General features: G+C 39.9%; 1 long non-coding RNA gene across 1 annotated transcript in view; it reads left to right on the forward strand.

The window, feature by feature from the left end:
* The window catches only part of LOC104141362 (uncharacterized), a 30,110-nt gene extending 24,400 nt beyond the window's left edge, over positions 1-5,710 (forward strand). Inside the window, exon 4 of the long non-coding RNA XR_011138036.1 lies at positions 4,462-5,710. This is a non-coding gene — a long non-coding RNA (uncharacterized lncRNA). The remainder of the gene's footprint in view (positions 1-4,461) is intronic.
* The last annotated feature ends 290 nt before the right edge of the window (positions 5,711-6,000 follow it).

Genomic DNA, 6,000 nt, shown 5'->3' on the forward strand with positions numbered 1-6,000 from the left:
TGATACCCATTTCAGCTCTCCAATGTGCTGCTGTATGTCAAAGGCACATGACTTTCCAGATTTCTGTGTTTGTCATATTTGTATTGAATGAGTCCCAGAAGAAGAAAAAGGGAGTAATTTGAAAAACTTAAGCAGTAAAAATTACTGAACTTTTTACAGAACTCTTAAAAAGTGATGACATCAAAGCAAAAAAGGCAAGGGGTGCTGGAAGTTACACACCAGGCTTTATTCCTCAGTATATGCATGCACCATTGCAGTTTATGATTTTACTTAAACCAGGAGAGGCTGGGGAAGGTGGGTCCTGGTCTACTCGTGCATAGTCTTTCCCGACCTAGCCAGGCAGCCACCGGGCTAGGGGAAGCTGGCTGGAAGGGGGAGTTGCACCCACTTTAGGTATCCTTTGACTCCCAGATGAATTTCGTTCATTATATTTAGGTCATTAACAGTAAACAAAGTCTAAGTGCTCCAAATATCCATTACATGTCTGTGCTCAGGTAGCCTAGACCCAGTCACCCACTGACCGCACTGAAGTGCGCAGTTGCTATACGTCTGCTGTGCATACATGACCTCTATGATACTTTCTGCACATGTATGAACTCACTGTATAAGTATGTTCATCCCAGGTGTATATGTGTAGCTGAATATTAAACAGTATTGGTAAGTGCAAAAAGCCTGTGGGGATTACACCTGTTTGTACAGGGATATAAATGTTTCTTTCCCAACTTACAGTCTATCCACAGATTCCCATTGAGAATTGGTTCATGATTTTATACTTTAACCACAAAATTGTCGTTCTTTTAACGTGCTCTTGGAAAAAAATCAAAATGATATTATGGAAAAGAATCTAGACATGGAAAATAACTTAGACATATCAAAACTGTTCCAACTTTCCCACTGAGCCACCTCTTTCCTACTTATTCATGTAACCTTTCTGCTACTTAGGGCAGTTTTAAATGAAAACAAAAATGTTACATTAGGAAGTTATGTACTCTATAGTTTTGAATAAGAACTTTTTTTTAAAAAAAAGTCTGGTCACAAAATAGCACCATTAAGGAAGGTGTCTGCTGAAACAAATATCATAAAACAGACTCTACATTCTCAAAGTAGCATGTGTTAAGAGTATTAGGTGATTATGACCATGGTGAGATGAGCTTTTAAGAGAAATATTTGAGGGCTGCCTCACAGAGGACCTATTATATCCCTGATTTACCACACCAGCATTCCTGACCAGACCTTTTAGAGTACCCCAAGAAGACACCAGCCGTGGAGAGAAAGCAGTTGCTTCATAAACATGGGTACGATATCATATAGCTCCTATGTTATGGATCACAGCATAATACACTACTTTTTTATTAACATATGAATTACTTCAGCTTCCTGTGAAGCCAGTTTCTGCTAAATCCACCTGTTCTGGAGTAAAGTGATGAGCAGGTTCTCATACAAAGCCTGGCTGTGCTCTCCATGTCCGCGTCTGGCTTCAGCAGGACTCTTGAAGCTGGAGGCAGGGTAGCCCTGTCTGTGCCCCTGGACACAGGAGTGCTGGTACCCCCACAGGACTCAGTCCCCTTTAACCGTCTCATAATTTCCCCAGTCCCACAGATAACAGCAGTAGGTCAGTCTTAAAATGTAGATATCGTCTGTAAGATTCTGCAGTTACTGACTTCACTGCTGAAACTTCATTTCACCTGATTCCCCGTAACCTGGGGCATGGAAGACTGAAGATCCACATGGCAGATCTGAGATCTAGTACTTTTTGTTCCCAATGCCTTCCTTCCCTTCCTGTCCTTCTCTACCTGCTGCCCACATAGCCTAACCTAAACAGTTAGATAGGTGGATGTAGAGAGAGTTGTAGGTTCATCTTCTAGATCATGTAGCGTCTAGCAAGTAATTTTTTAGGTAGCGCTGGTATAAAATAGATATCCATGCTATACTTGCAATCAGTAACATCTTCTGCCTGCCTAAGAGAAAGTTGATAGATTAAAGTGTGTGTGAACGCTCACAGCACCTTCTCCCATCTTTCAATATTCGAGGCTTCAGAGGTTCTGCAGTGCTAAAACCACAGAAGTTTTGAGGCCTAGACTTCAGCCTTTTGCATCTTCCCAGGCCCTTACATCAAAACCTGCCAAAAGTCAAGAAAGAACTGCAAATCTGAAGACAACGTAATTATGATCCTTTCAAAACCACTGCATTTTCCCTAAATAATTTTTTATACTAGCCTGTCCCCAGAACCAGCATACTTTCCATTGAGCAGTAATGGGCTGCTTGCTTTCCCTGCAAAGATGCTGTGGTTTGATTTGCTTTTCTACTGTCCAGGGCAGGCGTGATATAAGAAATGAACTGCAGACAAGCCAGGCTTGGATAGCATGAGCCTGTAGGTATAGAAGAGGTTTCCTATATGGCTGGGCTCTCAGGGTCATGCACATAACCCCGGGTGAACGTTGTCAAAACGATAATCCTTTAAAACCTATCAAACCCCTCACAAAGTGAAAACACTGGGCCTTGGACTTGCTCATCACCTCTTGCACCACACTGGACACTATCAATTAGCACAGAAAGCAGCTACGTTTAAGGGAAGTCGGTATCTCGCCGGGAACAAAGTGTAGGTCTGGGTCCCCTGAAAGGTGATGGGAGAGAATGGAAAAGTCATATGACATAGCGAGTGGGAATACTGAAACAAAACAAAGAGAAATGTGAAGGACTAATTCCTTTGCTGACAGCTTTAATGCTGCTGGGAAGCTGTCCTCTTGTATTACAGCACAGAGCTATACATTATAAACACCAGAAAATACTACTTAGCAGAACACACAGTTCTGCTTATTCATGGATTTTTTTTTTTTGCACATTATCCTTGGTGATACTGTATCAAATGAAAAGGCTCAGATGTTGTTCCTTTACCTAACTTTGAAATAATTCCTTTTTCTGAGGTATACCCAATTTGCCATGGTGTAAGGGAGATGAAAATCAAGCTTCTAGGGTTTGCAATGCAAAACCTAGTTAGTTTGTGGAGTAAAACCTATCTTTTACCTAGAAATTCCTAAAAAATGGGGTTTATCATTATAATCTAATTGGAATCCACTGGTCATCAAGCGATTCCTGTTGACATCCTCATGCATTTCTTTTTTTCTGTTGATGCCTATTATTTTTGCATTTGAGTATCATAAAAGAGTTGCGTTTCAACCTATATACATTGCCATCACATTTAGAGGCCCTGGAGTCTAAATGGATCAAAATTCCATTGTGTGAGATGTTTTACAGAATAAAATACAGTCCTGGTCCCAAAGGGTTTACAATCTAAGTTGATGAGACAGACAAAGGAGGGGAGAGAGCCACTGGGGAATGTTTTCACGTCTCCTATGTTCGCAATGACTTAGGAGACTAAAGCTCATTGAAAGGCAACAGACTTCAGCCTCTTTGTCACTTTTTATGTTTACAATTCACTGAATATATGCCCTGCCCAATTCACGTCAACTGTCAGAGTATCCACTATCACAGACCCAAGCCATAAAATCCATAAAGCACTTTAAAGGATTTTAAAACTACTTTAAATGTTAACGTAGCAGACAGCGTGTCTATTTCATTGCCACACTGTCACCCATGTATTTTGTTAGTCCTCTGACATCTCGTTTATCATAATCACAGTTCTAAACACTTGAGTCAGAAAAGTGTTTACTTTTACGGTATTTTTTCCACCTCAAATACATTTCTTTGTAGCTGTTGCATTTCCCACTTAATTCTGCCAGTGTTCTACTTCAGCAATCAGTTTATCAGTGTTTTGAAATCCTTTAACATTATATATTATCAAGGATACCTTCTAGCTTGCTTCCTTTCCGTGGCTTCCTACCCCTTTTTCAGAATGAGTATTTTAGAATGAGTGTAATACCTTTCTCCTAGTGTTTGGCAGGGATGGAAATGCTCGCTGTCACTGAGACCTTTTATTTGGGAGGAATCTCATTTCTTTAATTGGATTCTAGGAGTGTAGATGTAGCTTGACTGCTTAAGAGACTGTGACCTGAAGTAGCTCTATGCTGCTTCTTCAGTTCACATACATGATATTTGGCTGATTTATGCTGAAAAGAAGACAAGTATGTTTGAGGATCATGCATTACAGTGGCAGACTTCTTGAAAGTTGCCTTTTTTCAAGGAAGTTCCTTCCAAACTTTCATCCATTTTAAAAGCCTAGTGCTACCAAGTGCTTAGCTCGGCCTGTTGAACCTTTGTAGTTACTGTTGGATACTTGTAATATGATTGTAGCTCTAGCTGAATCAGAAGACTCATTCTTCAGATTTAAAATCTGTGTTAAAATGCCATGTAGAAAGCGGGTACTTTAATTATTTTCCATTCATTCGTAGCCATCTTTAATATAGTCTGACATTTCATTTTCTTTTAATTAAGTCTCTGTGTTACACATCAACCTCTTTCACTGGTGCTGCAAATTCCGATTGTTTTTTTTTTTTTTTCCAGGGGAAACTACATGTGGAAGAAATTATTTTTATCTTCCTCTTTAGAACAAGCAAAGCTGAATTTTTGTACATTTCTGTGAGTTGAGCGAAGCACAGAAGGATTCTGCGGGACACATCAACCGTGCTGTTCCCCTGTCCTGGGAGATGGAAGGTCTGGCAGACAGCTGATTGATCAGGGGACAAATGAACATCAGCTGACCTCCCCAAGGTCCACTAACCAGGCTGTGAGCGCACTCTGAGCAGTTTCGCTAGCTGACAGAACAACCTGGCAATGCTGGCAAGGAGTTATTCAGAATAAAACGTAAACTTCTGAGTAAGCCACTCACAAGGTTCAGAATTATACTATGAATGTGCCACATTGCCTTTAAATATAACTGAATATAGCTAAAAATATATAAAACCATATTAAAACACAGTTCCTTCATGCTTTTCATCTCTTTAAAAGTTCATGCCTTTAATTGTAAGGTAATATTAAACAAATAGATAAGCAGCATTTTCAGGCCAGCTTTTGAATGGTCACTGGGTTCAGCGCTGCTCTGCTCCCAGGCTAGCAAGGCAGTACCAGCAGCCCAGGACCAGTCCCATAGGCGCATATCTCATTTCTCATGCTGAAGATCCAAGGAAGTAGGCTGTGCTATCAGTACTATGCAATTACCAATTTGTGATTTATCTTCTGTGAAATGACTGCACAAACAAAAAAAAAAGGTAAAAGAGGCCAAGTAGCAGTAATGGGAGACTTTAACTACCAGCAATTGACTGGCTTATTAGGGGAGGGAAATAAACTGGAGGTTGCTAATGTCTGTTTTTTAACTTAATACAGAGTACGTAGTGAGTGTAAATGGCTGGAATAAGACTTGGATTACGGACAGGGGAGAACGAGGGTTAGGAGTAGTCAGCTGATTGAGAAGAAGAGAAAGACATTTTCCACATGTAATTTCTATAACTCCATGCAAACGTAAATGAATGGCACAGTTACCTCATATGAAAAATAATAATAATAAAAAATCCCAAAACCAAGCAAATTTTCCCCAGCCAAAGCCAGGAAAGGGTCATCACTGCTGTTTGCTAAAAGAATAAATTCCCTTTTCCTTCTCTGTGAATATTATATGTCTGTTGGATTGTCTTTTCAGAAAATCGGTGTCTCTCTCTTCTGCAGTCTTTGCTGATTCAGATCTCAACATTACAGAGCAAGAAGAGATCGTATAGAAATGCATTTCTATAGGAAATCATGTTGGGGTGGGCTACATCATAGAGGGGGATGGAAAGAAGGTCAACCAGGTATTAACTCTTGTACACTTACCTAAGTCAGAATAAATCTAGGGAGGGTTTTCCTAGTAGTTAGGGCTGGAAACTAACTCTTTAGTACCCCTAAACCGTATTTTGATTTTGCCTCAATCCTACTTTGTAACTTACAAGTTATGTACTAGCTTATCCCTCTGTTTACTTTCTCTGACAGAGTGACTATAATTGCTTTGTAAATGGTTGCACATTATTTAAATAGTTTTACTATTATTTGAGCTAGTGCTTGCAAAGCTAATGC

Source organism: Struthio camelus, chromosome Z, assembly GCF_040807025.1.
Source record: "Struthio camelus isolate bStrCam1 chromosome Z, bStrCam1.hap1, whole genome shotgun sequence".
NCBI classification, from domain to species: Eukaryota; Metazoa; Chordata; class Aves; order Struthioniformes; family Struthionidae; genus Struthio; species Struthio camelus.